General features: G+C 49.9%; 1 protein-coding gene across 1 annotated transcript in view; it reads right to left on the minus strand.

Moving 5' to 3' along the window:
* Nucleotides 1-13,626, minus strand: part of NSD2 (nuclear receptor binding SET domain protein 2) — an 85,679-nt gene extending 72,053 nt beyond the window's left edge. Inside the window, exon 1 of the mRNA XM_077876379.1 lies at nt 13,475-13,626. The gene's annotated coding sequence lies outside the window, so the exon portion shown is untranslated. The remainder of the gene's footprint in view (nt 1-13,474) is intronic.
* Between the last annotated feature and the right edge of the window lie 9,972 nt (nt 13,627-23,598).

Consider the following 23,598-nt stretch of genomic DNA (forward strand, 5'->3'; position numbering starts at 1 on the left):
AGTAGTTGCCAGGGGCTGGGGGTGGGGGGAATGGAAGTACATTGGCCAAAGAATAGAAACTTTTATTTTTAAGTTTTCAAGATGTAATTTACAGCACAGTGACTAGAGTTAATAATATTGTATCATACCTCAAATTTGCTAAGAAAGCAAATCTTAAGCATACTCACCACACAAAGCTTATATAGTACACTTGAAATTAATATAACTGTATGTTAACTACACCAGAATTAGAAAAATTATTTAAAGATAACTGTGAGGGGCGCCTGGGTGGCTCAGTTGGTTAAGCATCCGACTCTTGATTTCACTTGTCCCTCTCCCTCAGCCCCTCCCCATTCTCTCCCAAAGAAATAAAATCTTAAAAAAAAAAAGGGGAGGGGGTAACAGAGGTGATGGGTATGTAAATTAACTTGATTTTGGTAATCATTCCACAATGTATATCAAAATCACCATACTGTATGCTTTTTTTTTTTTTTTTTTTTTTTTTTTTTTAAGATTTCATTTGACAGAGAGCACACAAGCAGGGGGAGTGGCAGGCAGAGGGAGAAGGAGGCTCCCCACTGATCAGGGAGCCTGATGCAAGGCTCAATTCCAGGACCCCAGGATTATGACCTGAACCGAAGGCAGTTACTTAACCAGTTGAACCACCCAGGTGCCCCACACTGTACACTTTAAATATACACAATTTTGCCAATTATACCTCAACAAAACTGAAGAAAAATACAAATATAGTCAAGATTTTTTAAAAGACCTTCTTTATTGAGAGAGAGAGCATGCATGCATGCAAGTGGAGGCAGAGTAGGGAAGGGGCAGAGGAAAAGAGAGAATCTCAGGCAGACTCCGCACCAAGTGCAGAGCTCCAATCCCAGGAGCCTGAGATCATGACAGAGCCAAAATCAAGATTCGAACACTTAACTGACTGAGCCACCCCAATGGCCCTCTAGTCAAGATTTTTTAATTATGAAAGAAATAACTCAAAATGGCCCAGGATCAGAAAGTTGAAAAGGTGGGATGTCTGGGTGGCTCAGTGGCTGGGCATCTGCCTTCAGCTCAGGGTGTGGTCCTGAAGTCCCGGGATCAAGTCCCACATTGGGCTTCCTGCCGGGGCCTGCTTCTCCCTCTTCCTATGTCTCTGCCTCTCAGTGTCTCTCATGAATAAATAAATAAAATCTAGGGGAAAAAAAAGTTAAAAAGGCCCTCCAAGTGCCAGCATAATGAATGCAAAGGAGACCCACCTGGTTTGGGGGTGGGGTGGGGGATTAACAGGTCATATGCAAAGAATCAGAAACCCCAACAGCAACAGCTTTCCTAAAAGAAAAAATATACACGGAAAACCCCCAAATACTGAAGGCAATGCATTCAAATTTTTGAGAAAATTATTTCCAATCCAAATTATATACCTAGCCAAGCTATCAACCAATATAATAGATTGTTTTGGCATGATAAATCTCAAAAAATGTTGCCTCCCACACATTCTAAGACAACTACCAGAAGGTATATATCAGCAAAACACGAAAGTAAATCACAGAAGACAGGAGACCCAAAAAATTGGTAGTCTACCTCAGAAGATAAGAGTGTACAGCTGTGGGGCACCTGGTGGTGTAGTCAGTTAAGCATCCGACTCTTGGTTTTGGCTCTGGTTCATGAAATGAAGTCCCACATCAGGCTCCGGGCTCAGCACAGAGTCGGCTGGAGTTTCCTCTCCCTCTTCTTCTGCCTCTGCCTGCCTCCACCCCCACTCACTCTCTCCAAGAAATAAATTTATTTTAAAAAGAAAAAAAAAGAAAAAAAAAGAATGTGCAGCTATGCCACAAGCCTATGGAAGAGTCCAGTCTGCAGCAGGAAGACAGAGAGCTTCCAAAGTCACCAAGAGGGGCAGCCCAGGTGGCTCAGCGGTTTAGCGCCACCTTCAGCCGAGGGTGTGATCCTGGAGACCCAGGATCGGGTCCCACATCAGGCTCCCAGCATGGAGCCTGCTTCTCTCTCTGCCTGTGTCTCTGCCTCTTTCTCTGTGTCTCTCTTGAATAAATAAAATCTTAAAAAAAAAAAAAATTCAGGGGCACCTGAATGGTTCTGTCGGTTAAGCACCTGCCTTCAGCTCAAGTCATGATTCCCAAGGTCCTGGGATGGAGGCCTGCATGGAGCTCCTTGCTCAGCAAGGAGTCTGCTTCTCCCTCTGCCCCTCACCCCACCAGTGCGCATGCTCTCTCTCTCTCTCTCAAATGAATAAATTTTTTAAATCTCTAAAAAAAATAACCAAAAATTCTCTCTCACTACCCACTGATAGAATATGACAAAAGCAACGCCATGCCAGTGCCAGCCTAACCTGTGAAAAGGCTGGCCAGTTTCACCTCTCCTTCATGGAGCCAGCCACCATGCTGTGAGGAAGCCCAAGCAGCCTCATGGCTTCTGGGGACAAGTGAGGCCTGCAGGCAGCCAATAGCCAATACCAGCATGCCAGTCACATGAATGAAGCTGACACTGGCTAGAGCAGAAACAAGATAACTCTGGCAGACTATGTCCAGACTGCAAAACTGTAAACAAATAAATGCTATGTTTTCAACCACTGACTTCTGGAATAGCTTATTATGTAGAAATAGGTGACCAAAACACCACAGTATTGGGAAGAAGCAGGGAAGGTGAAGTGGGAGGTCAAAGGGATAAGAAAGTTAAGTCCTTAACTCCCAACAATGGAACCTGATACACAATATATAAATCAGAAAGTTCTCAACTCAGCAAAGTAAGCAAGTCATTTTTTTAAAGTACAACTAGATATAAGAAACAGAAGAAAGAATAGAACAGTTGCCTTGTGGAATGGGAAGAAGAGGGAAGTAAAGCAGAGGAATGTTATCCTTTGTTATGATCTTCACAGAACAAAATGTTTTTAGGGTACGTGGTTCAGTTTGATAAAAGAAAAGATAAATTAGAAATATCCATAAACATTTTGGTTGGTGAGGATACAATTATGTTTCCTTCCACATTTCTGTATGACACAAATTTTTTATAAAATGTGTTTTCTGGTTTAAAAATTATTTGTAATAGGGGCACCTAGGTGACTCAGTGGGTTAAGTGCCTGCCTTTGGCTCAGGTCATGATCTCGGGGTCCTGGGATCGAGTCCTGCATTGGGCTCTCTGCTGACCAGGGAGCCTGCTTCTCCCTCTGCCTCTGCAGTTCCCCTTGCTTGTGTTCTCCCTCTTGCTCACTCTCTCTCTCTCAAATGAATAAATAATCTTTTAAAAAATTATTTGTAATATTAATCAAGCTTTCCATTTGCCTTAAAGTCAATAATTTGTATAAACTTTAGGCTGAAATTCATAACTCACTTTCTGCTACGTTATATCCATCCCATCATTCCTGTCCTGTACCAGAAACTCACAAAGGGAGGGTAGAGGTGAGGTGGTGCCAGGATTTGGGCAGCTATAAAGAACCAGCTCCGAGATCTCGACCAATAATGGAGAACAAGTAGTTGGTGAAGACTCAGGGACGCAACAATGGCTTCTATGGCTGAAGGACAGCCCATAGAAGAGGGCTCAACCAAGAACAGAAACCAGGCTTGAGAGGCCACCAGCTCCACTCCAACACCAGGTGTACATCTGGTGTGTGAAACTAGTGTTACTTATGCTGGGCCCTAAAGAGTCACCTTGGAGTCTCCAGAAACAGAATGTAAAGAGCAAACTCCTATTAAAACCTATTTTCACTTTTAATGGGCCATCAAGACACAGATTTCCTCTATATCAGAAACTTATCAACATACAAAAAAAATCAGGGCCCCTCTCCAAAGAAAGGAGTAGACAGGGTAATGATGAAAGTAGACAGGGTAATGACTATGATGTCTTGTGTTACTCTTTCCTCTGAACAAAAAGATAGCCTGCAAGAACACTCCACTGACCCATGGCAGGAGCTTGACAAAGGAGCACTGGGTGCCACCCTGTTTCTGCCTTTTACTGATGGAATCTGCTAATTCACACAGATCCCTAAAGCAGTTGGGAGCACTCTGGCATCTGAGAAAGGCACAGGAGGTTAGCCTCCAAAGGTAGACAGTAGACCAACAAAAACCGTGATTTTTTTCCCAAAGAAATGATAAGTTGAATTTTAAAGAAACAAACACCTTTTTATACACATTTAAGAACTAAGCAGAAAAAAAACCAATAAACTGTTAGCATGATGCATAATCCCAAGTCATATTCCACAGATAAAGTATACAATTTCAGATACAGAGCAAGAGAGAAAGACCTAACATGCAGGTTGCTATAAGCTTTCATTCTGGCTGCTTCCAACATAACATGTTTTCTCCCACTTGAGGAAGACCAGACTGCCGGAAGTCAGACAGCTTCTCCGTGCTCTCAATCTTGTTCATGCCTCCACCTCAGACCATCACATTGAAGAATGTGAACAGATGATAATAAAAGGGCCTCGACACTAGACAGTGCTCAGTGACATCCCAGTCACACAGACCAGAACCTGAGCACTTCTAAGTCAGCCACATGCTCTCCTTGTTACCCACATATCCAAAGTGTGCTGCTGCTCACCAATCTGGCCACAGGGACAGCATTCAGTGCCGACAGCTCAAACTGTCCACTCAGCTTCCATACACTGAGCACTTGCAGGTGCAGCATGATTCTAGGTATACAGAAGGGAACCAGAGACCAGTGTCATGCTGTCAAGAAGCTTCCACTCAAGGGGGGGCAGGGGAGGAGGAGTGGGGGATGATAAACAAGGTAATAACTGTTGTGGAGAAAAATAATCGGCCAGAGGGGATTAGGGGAGCAGAAAGGGTGCAGTTTCAACTGGGAGATCCATACAGGCACTGAGAAACTGATATCTGAGCAAAAAAAAAAAAAAAATCAATAAAAATGTTTAAAGATTCCTTAATAGGCTTTTCTCTGTTTCTGAGCCCTAAAACTGAAATAAATATAAATGCTTACAAAAGAATATTTTGTCTAGACAGCAAATGTCACCTCCAGTCATCGAGGCTTGTCAGTCAAAAATTTAAGGGCTGTCCCTAACATCTCTCCCCTCACCACTTCTCATATCTCGAACAACAGGCCTTACCAGTTTCATTTCAGCCAAAATCCTTCCTACCTAAGCCTATCTACTTCCCTCCACACCCACAATCTCAGTGCTAGCCCACTACAACATCTTCCATCAGACTAACACTCAAGCTCCTAATTGGCATATCAATCAGCAAATTCACAGGCAATTCTCAAAGTAGGAAGCATCCAAATCATGTAGAAAACTCATTTACACAGACTGCTAGACCCACCCCACTCCAGAGCTTATGACTCAGTATAGGTCAAAGGCAGGCCTGCAAATCTGCATTCCTAACAAGTTCCCAGGTGACAGATGCTGCCAGGCTGGGGACCAGACTTTTAAGACCCACTGGACTAGGCTACAGTGCATTAACAAGCCCCAAAGCAATCACTTGTTCCTTGGCTCAACCCAAAGGTGTCTTTCTTGCTTACAGCATATATCTGTGTGCTTCCACAATTAGACTCAGAAAAAGAAAATACGATAAAGCACACATCTCTCAGATCTTCCAGTCAGAAGTGACAGGTCACTTTTCATTGCCCAAAGCAAATTACATAGCCATCCCACACTCCAAGGAATCCTCAATTCTACAGGGCACCCGAGCAAGGCGACCAGAAAGCTCCCAGTGCAAATGGACAGTAACTACAGTGTGGTCTCTAGTACCCAACTCTTCGCTCTCCCCTAATCTTCTCTTCACCAACTCTACAGAGGACACTGAGAAAGGCACTTTCCAAAGCAAATGGATGCATGCCTCACGCACTGACCCCACCTCTCCTTGAAACTCTTCAAGGGCTTCACATTGCTCTTAGGATGAAATCCTTAATACAGCCCCCAAACACCTGCACCCTTTCTCCACCTCTGCATCATTTTGCACACAGTTCCCTTCACCCTCTGCTCCAGCCAAACCGGCCTCCTTTCCGCTCCTATCCAAGGGTCTCTGCACAGACTGCTCCCTCCCCTGGAATACTTGTGCCTACTTCTACCCAGCATACCCTCTACCAAGACCCCTTCTGCTCTCTGCTCCAGCGGCAATCCCATCAGGAAGTGTTCCCTGAAAGTTAGGCCCCAGTTACATACAGCCTTCCCACAGATGCTACTAGATGCATTCAATCTTTCCTTCATGACTTTTTTTCCCTTTGTTACAGAGAATTCCAAATACACGTAAAAGTAGACAGAATAGGTAAAGGCCCATGCACCATACCACCACCAACCTAGGCCAGTCCTGACCCAACCACATACTTACTACCGCCTCTTCACAGAATTGTGAAGCTAATCACAGATGGTGTGTCATTTCATAGGCAAGTAGCTATATGTGTCCCTAAAAGGTACAATTTTTTTTTTTATGATAGTCACTCACAGAGAGAGAGAGAGGCAGAGACACAGGCAGAGGGAGAAGCAGGCTCCATGCACCAGAAGCCCGACGTGGGATTCGATCCCAGGTCTCCAGAATCGCGCCCTGGGCCAAAGGCAGGCACCAAACCGCTGCGCCACCCAGGGATCCCCCTACAAATTTTTTTTTTTTTAATAATTCCACACCCAATATGAAGCTTGAGCTCAGGACCTAGAGATCAAGAGTCCCATGTCCCACTGCCTGAGCCAGCCAGGCATCCCTCAAATTCTTTTAACATAGCAAAACCATTATGGCAGCAAAAGGAAGGAAGGAAGGAAAGAAGGAAGGAAGGAAGGAAGGAAGGAAGGAAATTCCTTAATGACAAATCTAGTGGATGCTCCAATTCCTAAGTGTCTCAAGTATCATAGATGATGTTTAGCCATGTCTCTAACTAACTGGTCTGTCTGGGACACAAATAAGCCCTCCACAGTACAATTTTGTTCTTTGTTGAAAAGATCAGGTTATAGGACTTGCAGGTTCCCAAGTTTTGTTTTTTTGGTTTTTTTTGGTTCCCAAATTTTGAGTTCTATTAATGACAATCCTATGGTATAGTTTAAAATGTTCCTTTCCCCCATTATTTCCCATAAATTGGTTGTTGGACATAGAACCTTGATCAGATTCAGGTTTAATTATTTGGTGAGACTATTTCACAGGGTTTTCAAAAATGTAATCTTTGTCCACTGTCTCCTCAGTTTCATCCCCCTCACTGGTCTGTAAACTCCATGGGATGAAGGACACAAGCTCTGGCTCATCACTGGAACACAGCTGACAATGAGTGAAGAAATACTGGAAAGTACACCACCATACTGACTAACAAAAACATAATAGCCCACCCTCCTGATCACGTACAGACTGCCTTATGTTAAAAAGTCCCCTGAGAGGCAGAACAATAAGTTCCCAGAGTACAGAATCAAAGGTCAGGCCTTGCAGAAGTTCTAATCACTTACAGCCTTGTGACTTTGGGTCATACTTAATATCTTTGGGATTCAGTTTCCGGCTGTGAGGATTCAATAAGAGGTAAAGAATATTCAAGGCTCAAAGCCATGTAGAGAAAAGCTGTACCCAGATGGCACCAACTTCAAATCTTTTGGGGGAAACAACACAGAAGCCTCTCATTTCTAACATATATTTGAATTTTAAAAATCTAGGAATTCACATTATGAAACAAAAAACTCTAGGAAAACAGAAGACTCAAAAGCTATCTCTGCTTGTTAACAGAGTACTATGGGGCACTGTTTGAAGACCAGAAGTCAAGTAAAAGGGTCCTCTTCTTGAGAAACTCACAACCTAAAGAGGGATGGGCAAGACCCACACGATATATGGTGATGACAGGGCCCAGAATTCACAAAGAAACACCAAACTTAGAATGAAAAAAAGCCAAAAACCCCATATCTAGTGCTCTGAGCGCAGAGTGGGCAACACCACTGGCAATGGATATGAAGGCCAGGCCATGAGAGGAGCTACAGCACCAATCAGGACAAATGAAGAAGCAACAGCACACACAAAGAATGATGGTCTAGAGCCTAGCTCACTACCAGAGCTGCAGCAGCAGGACAATGAGATCTCAGAGTAGCCACAAAGGAATGACCAACAAAAATGCCAGAAAAACACAAGGGGCCACACGCCACAGCTCAAAATCTAAGGCTTCCACTATGGGGTGAACAGTGAAGCACCAAGGATGCATTTTTGGCTGGTAGATAAGATCGGAGTTTCTTTTTGGAAGGAGCTGAGGTAGATCAGAAATTAGGCTCATCTTCCCTTTCACTAGTTCACAGGAAGATAATACTGGTACCCCATCCACCCAATCTTTCAAATTGTGAATACACCTGGGCCAAATCAGATTTGTCCTCTTATTTTGAGCCCTATGCTGTTCTTGATCCTACCAATGCCACTTCAGCCCCCTTTCTTGCATCTCTTCACTCTTTCTACCCCTACCTCCTGTGCCTTGGAGGGCCACCATTCTCTAACACTGGTCCATGAGCTTCCTCTCTGACATGTTATGTTCCCAGGGCCCTCGCCTTTCCAACCTCACAATAAGGCAAGCACGCTCACATCACTTCCCCCCATCTGCACCACTTCTGAGACATATTATATGCTCAACATCAAAGGACCAAGGGTCCATTCATTCAAACAATCACTGACACTCAGGCACCATTCTAGGCACTTGGGGGGGGCATGACAGTAATCAAAGCCAGAAGGAAAAAAATCCCCACCCTTACAAACGTCTCAATGTAGTCAGGCAGATGAACAAGTAAAACACAGACTGTCAGAGGGTACGTGCCGTGCAGAAAAAGCTAAGGCAGATGGGGAGTGCCAGGCAGCAACAGGGCCTTTTAAACTGGTGGTCAGGAAAGTGCGAGAGAGGAAGTTTGAGCAAAGACCTAAAGGAAGGCAAGGAGACCTAAAGGCAGACAAGGAGTCATGCAGGTATCCCAGGAAGAGCACTCCAGGTAGAAGAAATGGCAAGTGCGATGGCCTGAGGCCAAGCATGGCTATGGTCCTTGAGGTGGGCCAAAGGCCAGGGTGGCTATAGCAGAATGAGAATGGAGAGTAGGCAAAGATAGATGAAGCAAGCACACACTCTTCAAGGCATAATTATGAGAGCCTCTCAAAACAGGCAAGGACTTGGGTGGCCCTGCAAGAGTGAGGTCCAAGCTGAGAGTTAAATGAGAGGTAATTAACAGGAAAAGCTAACTCTGCGCACATATACACTGAGGGTGGGTGTGATGGGGGGCAGGGGAAGCTAGGGAGACGCCGGTCTCAAACTCCAAATGCCAATGGAGATCCTTGAAGAGTGGGGCTTCACCTGACCACATATGCATTTTGCAAAGTCCAGGCAGGATATAGAGATCTGAGGCTAGTAAAACTGGAGACAGAAACACACTTTGTAATCTGCTGGCCTCCAGCATATAGCAACAAAAACACATGGAAAAATAATTGAAACTTGAAGACAGGGGCACCTGGGTGGCTCAGTGGTTGAGCGTCTGCCTTTGGCTCGGAGCGTGATCCCAGGGCCCTGGGATCGAGTCTCACATCAGGCTTCCCGAAGGGAGCCTGCTTCTCCCTCTGCTTGTGTCTCTGCCTCTCTCTGTGTCTCAAATAAATAAATAAATAAATAAAATCAAGAAAGAAAGAAAAGAAAAGAAAAGAAAAGAGAAAAGAAAAGAAAAGAAAAAAGAAAACTTGAAGACACAGCTACATCCTTTAACAGTGTAACAGGGATCCATCCCTGGGTGGCTCAGAGGTTTAGCGCCTGCCTTCAGCCCAGGATGTGATCCTGGCTCCCGGGATTGAGTCCCAGTCAGGCTCCCTGCATGGAGCCTGCTTCTCCCTCTGCCTGTGTCTCTGCCTCTCTCTCTCTCTCTCTCTCTCTCTCATAAATAAATAAATGAAATCTTAAAAAAAAAAAAAAAAACAGTGTAACAGACTTCACTCATATCCTCAACTCTTTCAATGACAACTCCTTCCAGTAATAAACATTGTTTATTACACACCTGCCAGGGAAGTCTCACTGCTGAGGGTATTGAGCTACAAGCCAGCACTCAGCTTAACCAACACTTCACAATGTCTATACTTGTCTGTTTTGTTGAAATCATTTAAGTATTACAGAAATAAGATGCTTTGAGAACTTCTATGTGGCCATTTGCTTTTTGGAAGGCAGACTTAAGGACAAAACTACTTTGTGGTCTGTCTTGATTTTTTTTACCTAGCAACCCAAATTTCATCAAATCAATCAACTCCTTCAAAAACTATATTGCAACAGACAAATGCAAAATGCTGACAAGTCCCTGGGGTAACTAACATAGGTCTTTTCTTCCCCTAAAGAGCTTAGTGTAAACAACCAATCCTGAAAAAGAAATTAACAAATCATATAAAGATAATGGGTAAAGTACCTGCATAACCCTCCTTTTATGTCACCCCTTGCTATTGTATTTTGTAATTTTATATTCTTTTTACCTTGCCCAGCAATACAGAGAGGTACAGTAGAAACATCACTGCTTGCTTCATCCTGGTGATCCTTAGGTCTGTTCTATTACTCTTATACACTTGCAATGTTTCATCATTAACTTTTTTTTAAGATTTTATTTATTTATTCATGAGAGAGAGAAAGAGGCAGAGACATAGAGGGAGAAGTAGGCTCCTCGCAGGGAGCCTGATGCAGGACTCAATCCCCAGACTAGGATCACTCCCTGAGCTCAACTGCTGAGCCATCCAGGTGTCCCTCATCATGAACTTTTTATTTAACATTTGAGTTAGCTATGATGAGAAAAGGAAAAGGAAACAGCCCTGCCTGACAAACAGTCCTGGCTCCCCAATTAAAGCAGGGTCACCTTAAGCCAGCCTCTTACTTTCCATCTTCAGCTTCTTCCAGAGGATCCCTTTCTGCTCCAATGTGACTTACCAAAAAGAGAGGCAAACAGGCCAGACATGGACATTAATATGGGTTGTTTGTTTATCCTAAGTCATAGGCCCATTTATTTACCATTTACTGAGTGCCGGCTATGAGGAGGCACCAAAAGGGCCTGAGCTGCCCAAAGCTAAAAGAGTGCTATCTCCAACAGCTCATCCAATAGGGGAGAAAGGTCACATACATAGCCATTAAAAGGCTAGATACTCTGTGCTCCAAAAGAAAGGACAACCAGTACCTCACATCCAGCAACAGTCCACGCAAAGGCCTAGATTCAGAGCAGGGCACCACATATTTGGGGAAGAAAGACACACTTATTGAAGTCCACCAAAAGAGAAGAGTGAGGCTCAGGAAACTAAGATGCTTACCCCAAACTGCACACATTCCATAGTCAAGCCAGAACAACAACAAAAGTATACACCAGATTATGGAAGTATAAAGCTTAGATCTTCAGTTCCTGCTGATTGACTAAAGTGTTTACTTAGAAAGGTTATTTGCCCCCATTGAAAAGGGCAGAGCAAAATAAATTTAGATGATAAACTTCAGCATCTTCTTAGCACTTTTTGTATGTGCTTGGTGACAAAAAACTCTCTATCTCACGTGGCACACATTTTATTGGTGTCCATCCTCTCCTAGCACTTCTCAGTAAGTCTATCCCACCTACTTTTATATGTTTTACACTGAAGCGTCAAACCATAAAAAAGGAAATAACTAATTAGTTTACATTCTGCCATAGGAGTAAACTTGTAAAAGTTGGGACCTCTATCTGTGTAGGTGGGAGGCCTGACCCACCATTCCCTAAGGAAAGCCACAGCTTCTCCTTTCTGACATCTAATTCCTGCGGCTCTTACTCTTCCTTGGGTGCTCACATTGCAGCAGGTCCTTACTGTTTTCAGGGTTCCACATAAATCACTTGCAGAACACCCTAAGCCTAGCTGCTGGTATCTGGTAGCCTGTTTACTGTTTCACCCTAGTGCTTCCACAGACTGCGTGTTAGTTTATGTTACTTAAGAACCTATCATACATGGGTGCACACACGAACAAAGCGCCTCCCATTTCTTCCAAATGCAGGTACCCGTCGGGGACTCTCAAACTGGACAGCCTGCTGCTGGAATCAGAGGCCAGTCTAATTGGTAGTAGCGCAGTCCGTGGGGGAGGGGGAAGAGTTTGTGCTGAATGGATCAGAGCTCTTCACAAAAGCTCTCACAAACTCACTTCACCCATCATCAGCCCCAAACTGAAGGCTGCCGGGCGTCTGAGAAAATGGAAGGAAAGAAAAGGAAATGACTCAAAGTAATCGTGCTTAAAGCATGAGTCCTCGTCGCTCGCAGTCGGTAGTTTAGATTTGAACTATGGACGGTGGTGGGGTGTGAAAGCACACGTCGGGCACACGGGGAGGGCCGTGCGCGCAGGACTCGCTTCCTTCACCTCATTGTGTGCACTGCTACTCTCACAGGACTGCTGCCCTCTTCACATTCAAATACGCAACTAGGGCAGTTAGGATATTACAAAAAATACACGTTAGGGTCGCGGCTGCATAAACGGGATGGCTTCTTACCTCATCTCTCGATAAGCTCGTTTAAAAATACACAAATCATAGTCAGGAGGATGGGTGCGTGGTGCGTCCGTGAGGGACGCAATGTGTTTAGTGACCAAGGAACGACGGTGTTTAACTCACTGAAAAGTCAAGGCCCGGGACCCTAAGCGTGGGCTGTCAGCGCCGCCGGCTCCCTAACGCAGCCCGAAGGAAGCCTGTGACCCACCCCCACCCCCGCCTGCCCCGCCCGGGGGCTCCGAGCCCCGCACGCAGCCCCCCTCCCCGGCACCCCATCCCCCGTCCCCTCCCCCGCTCCTCGCAGACCCAGCAGCGGCGGAAGGGCGGCGGGGGTCCGAAGTTTCCACCTGAATGTCACAGCCGGGACCCTCCCGCCCCGCGCGCACAGAGAGGCCCGAACCCGGCGCCGGCCCACCGGCTCCTCATCCACCCTCCGCACCAGCGCTCCTCAAACGCCGAGATTTCCAACGCGCCCGCTCGCGAGGGGCCGAGCCAGCGTGCGGCCGGGGGGACGCGTCTGGGCGCCGAAGGCCTCGGGCTGCTCCCGCTCAGTGCCCGGTCCGGGCCGCGCGCGCCGACAGCCCCGGGCGGGGTCCCCGCGGCCGCCCCGCGCCTCCACCTGCCAAGGCCCGGCCCGGCCGCCGGGCGCCCGCGCTGACCAACGGCCGGCGTCGGCCAGTGTCACCCGCGGACCCTCCGCAGACAAAAAGCGCCTCCCCGCCGGCCCGGCGCGCCCCTCCCACCGCCGTCCGCGGCCCCGGGCCCGCGCCTCACAAAGGCCGGCCCGGCCCGCCCGGCGCCGCCGCGAACAAAGGCCGCCCGGCCCGCAGGCCGGCACAGGTGCAGCCGCCGGCGGCCGGGCCCAACATGGCCGCGCCCGCCCGCCGCCCGGCCCCGTTAGCCGCGGCCGCCCCCGCCCCGCCGGCCTCCCTCCCTCCCCCAGCCTCCCGGCCGTCCTCCCCGCGGGCGCCCTCCCCCCGGCCCCGCCGCCCTCTCCTCCCGGGCAGCCCCGGCCCCTCAACCCCCTCAGCCCCCTCAGCCCCCTCAGCCCCTCAGGCCCGCGGCGGCGGCGGTTGGGCCGGCGGCTCCAGTGACCTGTTGTGCGTCGCATCCTCCGGCGGCGGCGACTCTCCGGGCGCGGCGGCTCCGGCGGCGGCGGGCCGGGGAGGGGGCCGGGGCCGCGGGGGAGGGAGGGCCGAGGGAGGGGAGGGGGCGGCGGCGGCGGCGGGCGCAGCGCGGCCAGGCCGAGGCTCTCCGCGCGCGGCGCCGACCCCGCCCCCGCGCCTCCCGCCCGCCGCCGCCGCCGCCGGGCCGCCGCCGCCTCGCAGAAGCCGCGGGAAAGTGCGCGCCGCTGATTGGCTGCCGCGCTCGCGGGGCTGCGGCCGGGCTTTTCAAATCCGCGCCGGGCGGGGCGCGCGGGCGGGCGGGGCGCGAGGCGGGCGGGGACCTGGCGGGGCGCGGGGGGGCGCGGGGGCGGGGTGGGGGAAGGGGAGCCGCGGGGGCCGGGGCCGCGGGACCCCGCGAGCCGTCTCAGACCAGCGCCGGGCGCGCGTCCCGCTCCCGCTACTCAGCCGGGCGCGCGCTAGGCGGCGGCGAGACCCAAAGCCCGGAGCCGGGAGCCCGAGGCCGGAGCCGGCGGGGCGAGGTGACGTCACGGCCGCGCACCCAATCGCCGCCCGCGAGCCGGCCCCGCGCGATCGCGGCCTCGACCCGGGGCGCGCGGCGACGGAGTGGGGACGGGGGGCCGCGCCGCTTGCTCGCCGCCACCCGGCGTGTCCTGCTATGGCACGTGCCGTTCGGACAGCCGCCGGTGGCCGGTGCGCGGGGCACGGCGGGGTCAGCTCCCAGGGGCCGCCAGCACGGCGTCCCGGTGGTCCCACGCCCCGACCTCGGGGGCAGGAAGAGGGCTCCCGGGACAGGAAGCGCGGTGGCGCAGGGAAGGCGGAGGTCAAGTTCCGAGTGGCCCGACCCAGGGAAGGCCAGCTGGCAGCCCGGGAGGAGCACCTCCGCACGTGCACACGCGCGCACAACTGCGCTCCGAGAACCTACCCTACGGACTTGGCTTGCATGGTCCCAAACAATGGGAGCGAGCGTGGAAAACAGGCCGAAGTAGGACTGGCCAGCAGGGCGGTGTTGGAGTCTTTCCTGCAGAAATCTGCAGGGCCTGGATTCAGCCCGTTGCCTAGTCCCCCAGTCCTGAATCTGGCCTGGAGCTGGGTGCCCTAGGGGATCTGTGCTAGGAGTGGAGCTCAGTCCCTGGAACTGCTGGGGGATGTGCCATGCCAGTGAGACTGCAGTGGGGCAGAGGCGCAGGGCAGAAAGGGCTACCAGGGAGGCCCTGGAATACCAGCCTGTAGCCAGAGTGCAGCTTTGGGAAGTTGGTGATGACAGTGGGCTGGTCAGCTGGACACAGATGGGCCACTCAGATCCCCTCCCAAACAAGGTCTTCCTGCTCAGCCTCCAGCTGCCACCTCCTGCGGGTCTAGCTCAGCTGCAAAGAGCCATCTGGCCATGGGTCTCCTCTCCCAGGGCTGCCATATCCAGTGACCGAGGGGGATGGAGACACAAAAGCATGATCAGTTCTGCCAATGCAGGGCTCTGGTAGGAAACAGGACAGAGAAGTTGGTACTTCATAATACTCCCCTTGACCCGCCAGAGCAGGAACTGGCATAGGGCAAGCTGGGGTAGGAGACACCCTCCCCAGTGTCTCCATTGAATTATAGAATTGCCCACTTTCAGCCAAAAACTGTATGTGAAGTCCTCATGTGTGCTGTGCCCTAGCAAGACCCTGGAGATCCTGAGAAACCAGAAAAGACCGTTACCCCAGCAATCACTGCCAGAACTCAAGAGGGGCTCCTGGAAAGGTATCTAGCTGGGCAGTGGCTCATAAACATTTGCATTTTGCCATATTATCCCTATGGCTGTGGGAAGAATAGGTGCCCTCTCCAGGCCTTGGATCCCTCTGAGGCACATACCTGAAAACTGCACCTTTTAAATCCTGTAGTACAAAACAAATATATCTCATCTGATTTCATATTTGGAACTAAATCTCTTGGGGAAAAAATTGCATTTAGGATAGTGTTCAACATGCAAATTTATTCAAAATATGCAAATTGTGTTTAGATTTTCTTGAAGAAAGTTATTTAGGGCTGGCTGGTCTTTTCCTGCCCAGTGCAGGCCTCCCTAGGCCCAGCCTGGCTGTCTTGCGGAGCTCCTGAGCCCTTTCCAGCAAATCTGGCCAGCAGGACAGCCCCCAGCCCTGCACACTCCAGGGGCCTCACCCGGCAGGGACCTTATTTCTCATGACTGGGCCCCCCACAAGTGCTTACATATGAGTCTCCCAAAGGTGGGCAGTGGTCCCTCGGGCAACAATTTCAGTGCATACAGAGCTTGGAAATTCTGAGTCTGGATTTTTCCCTGGCACTACAGACTGAGAAAGTATTTTCTTAGGAAACAGGCTTCTGGCAGGTAGGTGAGGACCCTGAGAGGCAAAGCCCCCTGCCTGGTGGGTTCAGAGGGATCCTGGCCACACCAGGATGGCAGCAGCTGGGACTGAACTTTGGGTCTCTTTGAGACTCCTGTCATTTCTCTGGACAAAACTCTGGACTCAAAGGCAGGTGATTATAGATAATGGAGGGCTGCTCTGCTCTGGCCTTTGGAGGGGAGGAGGGGAGGAGGGGAGTTATTCAGCTGCCCTCCTTCTCAGCTCCCACAGCACAACCCCCCCCCCCCGCCCCCTGCCCCAGGCCAAGGCCAAGCTGAGCAAGGTCTTTAGGACCAGAGGACTCCAGGCCCATCTGCTGGCCCCGGGATCAAGATCGGTGGGGAGTTCCCCTGGTCTGCAGCTGTGCCACCTCTGGCTGCCTGCCTTCCACTGACCACCCAGTCTGGGCATACAGCTCCAGAAGGCACACTGAAATCTCCTCTCCTTGTTCTCAGTGTGCCCTTGGCCGCAGAACTCGCTGCCTCCCTGCTCCTTCTTGCCACAGGTCCTGCAGCTCATGGCCTGACCTCCCTGTAAGAGCTGCTGCCAAAGGCAAGGCCCAGGCCCCTTAGCCAAAAGAGCCCCATCCCCTGCCAGGGCCAGGGTCCCTGAGGGGCCAGGCTCATTGCTGTTTCCATGGGGATGCATGCACTCTGACCCCAGCCTTTCTCCATCCCTGGCCAAATAAAGAGGGCTTCCAAGTGGAAACTGGCAGTCTTAAGCCACCCCTCCTCCCATGCCCCAGGTGGCCCCTGCCTCCAAGGAGGCAAGGAATAAAGGCCCTTCCCCCAGCTCAGGCAGAGCAGTAGGGGCAGGGGGCCTCCCTCTACCCCACTTTCCCAGAAGCCCCTTTCCAGCCCTGCCCACTCTGCTCTCTAGACTGGAAACTTGCCTTTTCCAAGGCCTGGCTCTGCCTCAGCTCCCACCTGGCCCAAGGGCTACTTTGGTCCACTGGAACAGCCCACAGGAGCAGAAGCTTCAGCCACCGGGGGGGCCAGCAGGCAGCACTGCAAGGCTCCTTCTGGTCACATCAGCAACTCTCCATTAAGTGGGGGTCCTGTCCTGGCTAAAAAGCCTGAGCAGGAGGCCTCTCCACCTGCTCTGCCTGCCACCCCTCTCTCCTTCCACCTCGGGGCTGACCCCAGTAGCCCCCAAGAAGTCTGAAGTGCCTGTCAACAGAGTCTCAGTGGTCCTTCCAAGAGCAAACCACAGACTGGGGCAACCACAGACCCAGACCCATCTTGCCCCCCAAAGCTGCTTCCTTGGAGATTCCACCCGAGCTGGTCTAAAACTAGCCCCCTAACCCCCAGGAATTCCACTTCCTAAATCCCCTCTAATGTAGCCTCTCTCCAGTAAAGGCAGCTTTCTCCCCCTCCAGTCCATTCTCTGCATTCAACTAGAATGTTTCTAAACCATAAAACTGGGACACGAGGATGGCTCAGCAGTTGAGCGTCTGCCTTCCGCTCAGGGCGTGATCCTGGGGTCCCAGGATCAAGTTCCACATGAGGCTCCCTGCAGGGAGCCTGATTCTCCCTCTGCTGTGTCTCTGCCTCTCTCTGTATTTCTCATGAATAAATAAAATCTTTTTTAAAAAACCCACAAAATTGACCATATCATCCAACTGTTTAAAACCGTGCTATCGGGCAGCCTGGGTGGCTCAGCAGTTTGGCACCTGCCTTTGGCCCGGGGCATGATCCTGGAGACCCGGGATGGAGTCCCGCATTGGGCTCCCTGCGTGGAGCCTGCTTCTCCCTCTGCCTTCTCTCTCTCTCTCTCTCTCTCTCTCTCTCTCTCTCTGTGTGTGTGTGTATTTCATGAATGGATGAATAAAATCTTTTAAAAATAATAATAAAATGATAAATAAAATAAAATAATAAAATCGTGCTATGGCTTCCCAGTGCCCCTCACATGAAACCCACTCCTCAGCCTGACTTGTGTTGGACTTTCAGGAGCAGGAAGGATGTCCAGCTCTGCCTCTGAAACCCAGAGCTTCAAGTATGAAGCTGACTCCCCACTGGATGTCACCCCTTGGACAGCCACACACATTCACCTTGGGCAGGTATCAAATTGAACTTCTCTGTCCCCATGCCAGATCTTACCTGGGATAGTACTTTCTCCAGAAGTCTCCTCTGACTTCTCCCAGACTGGCTGAGTCCTCCTGGAGAGTACCTATAACTCTTTGTCCATCTCCAAGTGGCACTACTGCCTGGGGCTGGACAGCCAGTCTTCTAGTCCTGTTTCCCTTGAACAGGTTCCTTAGGATCCCACTAAAGTACCACAAAACAACACAAAGTTATTGTTTCACAGTTCTGGAGCATGGAAGCCTAAAGCTGAGGCATATGTAGGGCCATGCTCCTTCTTTCCTGGCTTCTTCCCAGCTTCTGGTGATGGTGGGCAATCCTTGGTGTACTGGGGCTCCTGGCAGCATCACTCCACTCCCAGGCTTTATCTTCACATGGTCTCTTCCCTGTGTGTCCACCTATTTTCTCTTCCCTCTTTCTTTAAGACTTTCTTTTTAAGTAATCTCTACACCCAAAGTGGGGCTCAAACTTACAACCCTGTGAGACCCAGAGTCATTTGTTCCACCAACTGAGCCAGCAGTGCACCCGTTTTCTCTTAAGGATGTCAGTCATTGGATTAGAGCCCACCTGGGGATTTCTCTTAATCTGATTACATCTGCAAAGACCCTGTTGCCAAATAAGGTTGCATTCCCAGGCAAGGGAGTTAGGACTTGAACCTATCTTTTGGGGAATAGTTCAACCCACAACATCTCCTACTCGCTGCCAGACCTTGGGCAGGGTGTGAGGCTTCCGTGGACGCTGTGTGGCAGTAGTGCAGTAACCCCCTGCGGGAGCGGCGACAGTAAGGGATGGCTGCTTCAAGTCAAAGCCTGCCTCCCTAAGGACACGTGCTCCCATTTGCCCCGCTGCACTCCCTGGAGAAGGCGCGGGGCGCGACTGGCCCGGGGGATGGCCGGGGGGATGGCCTGGGGGGATGGTCGGGCAGTCGCAGCGTGGGCAATGGAAGCCCAGCCGGGCGGGAGCAGCTGGGCAGGCATGCCTATTCTGGCCCAGGCGGCGGCGCCCCGGGCGGCGGAGGTTAGGGACCTGGCTCAGCGAGGGGGTTGGGGGGAGGACAGACAGAAGTACCGCCGTCCTGGCCCCGCCCTTACAGTCCTGCCCGATCCATTGGCCGCCCGCCGGGAGGCCCCGCCCACAGCCCTGGCCCCGCCCTCTGCCCGCTGCCAGCTCCTGGGCTCCTCTTCCTGCCGGCGACCCGACGCCGCCCAGGCTGCAGCCGGCTGCTCCCAGCTGGCCGGCCGAGTGAGCCTTGCGGCTCCCGAGGAGGGAAGGAAGCGAGGGCAATAACCAGAACACGGGCGACCTTCGCAGTGCCGTGCCCGCCCCTCCACTCCCATCCCCGGCAGGGACTGCCCCAGGTCCAGGATCACCCAGGTCAGGGCGCCGTAGCCAGCAGGGCCCACTCACTCAAGCTGTGGCTAAAGAAACGTTGTTTTCTGCTTCATTTTCTTAAATATATATATATATATATATATATATATATATATATATTTTTTTTTTTTTTTTTTAAGAAATAAAAAAGAAACGCACAGAAAGAAGCAGAGACACAGGCAGAGGGAGAAACAGGCTCCCTGCGGAGAGCCAGATGAGGGACTCCATCCCAGGACCCAGGGATCACGACCTGAGCCTGCAGACGCTCAATCAATGAGCCACCCAGGCATCCCTGTGCTGCTTTTTCTAATTGTGAAGATTACAGGAAATTAAAACCCAAAACAGCAAAGAAAAGAAAATGAAAGTTCTTCCCAAACCCTGGACTAGCCGCAAGGTATAAGCACCATTAAGTGCTTGGGAGTGCCTTGGACCACTTCTGCTGGAGACTAGTGACCCAGCTTCACCAGTCTGAGCTGGGGACTGAGCAGAGCCGCTGCTAGCCCGCCACGCAGACAGGGAGCCTGGCCTCCATTTCCCTTGTCCTGCCCCCAACCAGAGGGATCATTTCTAATTTTTTTCATTGTAATAAGTTTACACTTACAGAAAAGCATAGATGATGATGCAGTTTCCCCATTTCTTTCCCCTAGTGTCAACAGCTTACATTTTCACAGCAGCTTTGTTAAAACTAAGAAACCAACATCAGTCTGTTACCACTAACTAAATTCTAGGCTTGATTCAGAGCTCACCAGTTTTCCCACAAATGTAGAAAGATTTATCCTTTTTTTTTTTTGAAAGGCTTTATTTATTTATTCCAGAGAGAGACGAGAGAGAGAGAGAGAGAGAACACAAGCAGGGGGAGCAGCATGGGGAGAAGGAGAAGCAGGCTCCTGCCAAGCAAGGAGCCCATTGCAGGGCTCGATGGGTCCCAGGACCCTGGGATCATGACCTGAGCGGAAGGCCATGCTTAACCCACTGAGCCATTCAGGCACCCAGAGAGATTTGTCTTAAAATAAACAAAATAGGCAAATTCAATTGAGGTTTCTGTGCAGACTCTGTCAGAATCCTGGCCCTCCCATAGTAAATGACCATTAACATGGACAAAACAGATGAGGCAGCCATTTTCTCAATGTGGGAAAAAAAAAACAGGAAATGCAGGACTGCAATCCCCAGTGAAGGGAAATACACAAGGTACACCTTGCCTACCCAGCTCTGTACTTGTGGCAGTCTCCTACTGTGGAACAGGGAGATGGGGTCCAGCCAGAGCACACCACATGGCTGAGCTGAAGGGCCAGTGATGCAGTGGGAATCTGTGGACAGGGCACTGGAGGGCAGGCAAGGGTGTAGAGGGGAGTCTAAGATGTCCCACTGCCCTTGGCTGAAGACTGGGCTGCCAGACGGGGCTGAAGGCCTGGGCTGCGAGGCTGCCAGAATTTCCAGAGAACATTGTCATGGGAGCTCTGGGCAGCTAGAGTGGACACCTCATTCAAGCCCCTGAATGTCCCTGGGCATGCGGCTGAGACCCCAGGGTCCATATCCTAGGAATTGGAGCCTCATCCTGCACCAAAACATTCTCTAGACACATCTTATCTGTTATTTATTGCTGTGTATCATGTTACTCCAAAACTTAGTGGTTCAAAACAACAGTAAACATTGACTATCACATGCAGTTTCTTTGGTCAGAATTGGGAGTGGGTGAGCCAGCTAGTTTTGGCTACAGACAAGATAATGCCCAGGGCTGCCATCATCCAAAAGCTTGCTGGGGCTTCACCTGGGCTACTGGGACAGCTTACTCAGGTGGCACTGGCCATTGGCAGGAGGCTTCCGTTCCTCCCCATGTGGGCCTTTCCACGGGCTGCTGGAGTAACCTCCTAACATAGGGTCTGGCTTCCCCCAGAGTGGAAATCCAAAGGGAGAGAGGCAGAGGCTGCAGAGTGTTTAGTGACTGGAAAGCACACGTTGTCATTGTCAAAGGAAGATAACAGAATCTAGAGGGACATGTGGGTGGCTCAGTGGTTGGGCGTCTGCCTTTGGCTCAGGGTGTGATCCCGGGGTCCTGGGATTGAGTCCCACATTGGGCTCCCTGCATGGAGCCTGCTTCTCCCTCTGCCTATGTCTCTGCCTCTCTCTCTCTTTGTGTCTCTCATGAATAAACAAATAAAATCTTTTTTAAAAATCTTTAAAAATACACAAAACCCAGAAGGGCAGGCTGTGTGAGTCAGTGGTCCTAACCAATTGCAATCCAATATCACACTTATACAAACTTTACCAAGAAAAGAACTGTGTGAATACACTGGTCAGGGTCTCATGCAGATGCCTCATTAGCTTCAGGGCAACTGTGCATCCAGTTATGAGTGGGTTAGTGGTGTAGGGAGCAGCTGAACAATGACATAGAAGGGAAGAAGAAAGAGTCTAGAAACAGACTCCCTTGGTGCTTTGTTATATGACTGTTCACTTAGGCAATCTGGGAAAGTACTGTATTATCTATACGGTAAAAAAATGAAGTTGGGCTTATATTTCACACTATATGCAGAAATGCCTGGAAACGAGATGGATCAAGAAAGAGTAAAAGAAAATGTCTAAATCTTTTGGTAGAAGGGGCACCTGGGTGGCTCAGTGGTTGGGCATCTGCCTTCATCTCAGGTCACAATCCCAGGGGCCTGGAATTGAGTCCCACATAGGGCTCCCCGCAAGGCACATGCTTCTGCCTATGTCTCTGCCTCTTTCTGTGTGTCTCTCATGAATAAATTATTTTTTTATTTTTTTAATAAATATATTTTTAAAGTAAATCTTTTGGTAGAAGAGCTAAGTGAATACACTTCTGACTTAGGTCAAGGAAGTTTTCTCCACAAAAAAAAGGAAGTTTTCTCCAAAAGGACAGCTCTCAAAGGAAAGACTGGCAAATTTAACTATGCTAAAATTAAGAACTTTGGTTCATGAAAGGACACCAAAAACATCCAAACAGGCTTGAAGAAAAAGAATAAGCTGGAGGTCTGACAGCATATACCAAGACAGGTTATAAAGCTGTAGTAACTAAAACCACTTGGTATTGACTCAACTTTAAAGAAAAAGCGACAGAATAGAGTCCCAACAGGCTACTCAATTTATAATAAAGGTGCCACTAATTCATTGGGGTATGTTAGTTGTTTGTTTCTGTAACAAGTTCTCACAGTCTTAGTGGCTTAACAACAGATCAACTTAGCGATCTGACCCAGGTCTTCCTCGGCTACAATCAAGGTGTCATCAGGGCTGCATTCCTTTCTGGAGGCTCCAGAAGAGAACCCATTTTCTCACCTTTGCCAGCCTGCAAAGGCTCCTTGCATTCCCCAGCTCAAGCCCCTTCCTCTACCTTTGAAGCTAGCACAGGCTGTGCAGGTCCCCAACCCATGGCATCATTCTGACTCTGGAGTCAAATCTCCCTCTATGCTTCACGTATGCCTCTCAAGTCCTTTTCTGAGAATGCTTACACTGACATTGGGCGCAGCAGCATACTCCAGAACAAAACCTCATCTCAAGATCCTTAACAAAATTACCTTTGCAAAATCCCTCTTTCCATGTAAAGCAATATATTCATAAATCCTGGGATCAGGATGGGACATGGGCATCTTTGATGGCTATTGTTCTGCCTAATGAATACATGGTGCTGGGTCTATTTTCTACCCATAGGGAAAAATAATCCTGATGCCTGTCTTACAATATACAAAAACAAGCACCAATTTCTTTTTTTTTTTTAAGATTTATTTATTCATTCATTCAGAGAGAGCGAAGAGAGAGGAGGCAGAGACACAGGCAGAGGGAGAAGCAGGCTCCACGCAGGAAGCCCGACGTGGGACTTAATCCCGGGTCGCCAGGATCACACCCCAGGCCGCAGGCGGCGCTAAACCGTTGCGCCACCAGGGCTGCCCTCAATTTCAAGTTATCATAAGCCTAAATGTGAAATATAGAACAGTTAAATTCCTAGGATAAAACATAAGAGAAAGGCAGCCCCGGTGGCTCAGCGGTTTAGCACCGTCTTCAGTCCTGGGCGTTCTCCTGGAGACCTGGGGTTAAAACCCACGTCGGGCTCCCTGCATGAAGCCTGCTTTTCCCTCTGCCGGTGTCTCTGCCCCTCTCTCTCTCTCTCTCTCTGTGCGTGTGTATCTCTCATGAATAAATAAATAAATCTTTAAAAAAAAACATAAGAGAATGTCTTCATGAACTTGAGGTAGCAAAAATTTCTTCGGGCCACCAAAAAAAAAGAAAAGATTAAATAATTAAAGTCAAGAACTATTCATCAAAGACGCCAT

Source organism: Canis aureus, chromosome 2, assembly GCF_053574225.1.
Source record: "Canis aureus isolate CA01 chromosome 2, VMU_Caureus_v.1.0, whole genome shotgun sequence".
Lineage (NCBI taxonomy): Eukaryota > Metazoa > Chordata > Mammalia > Carnivora > Canidae > Canis > Canis aureus.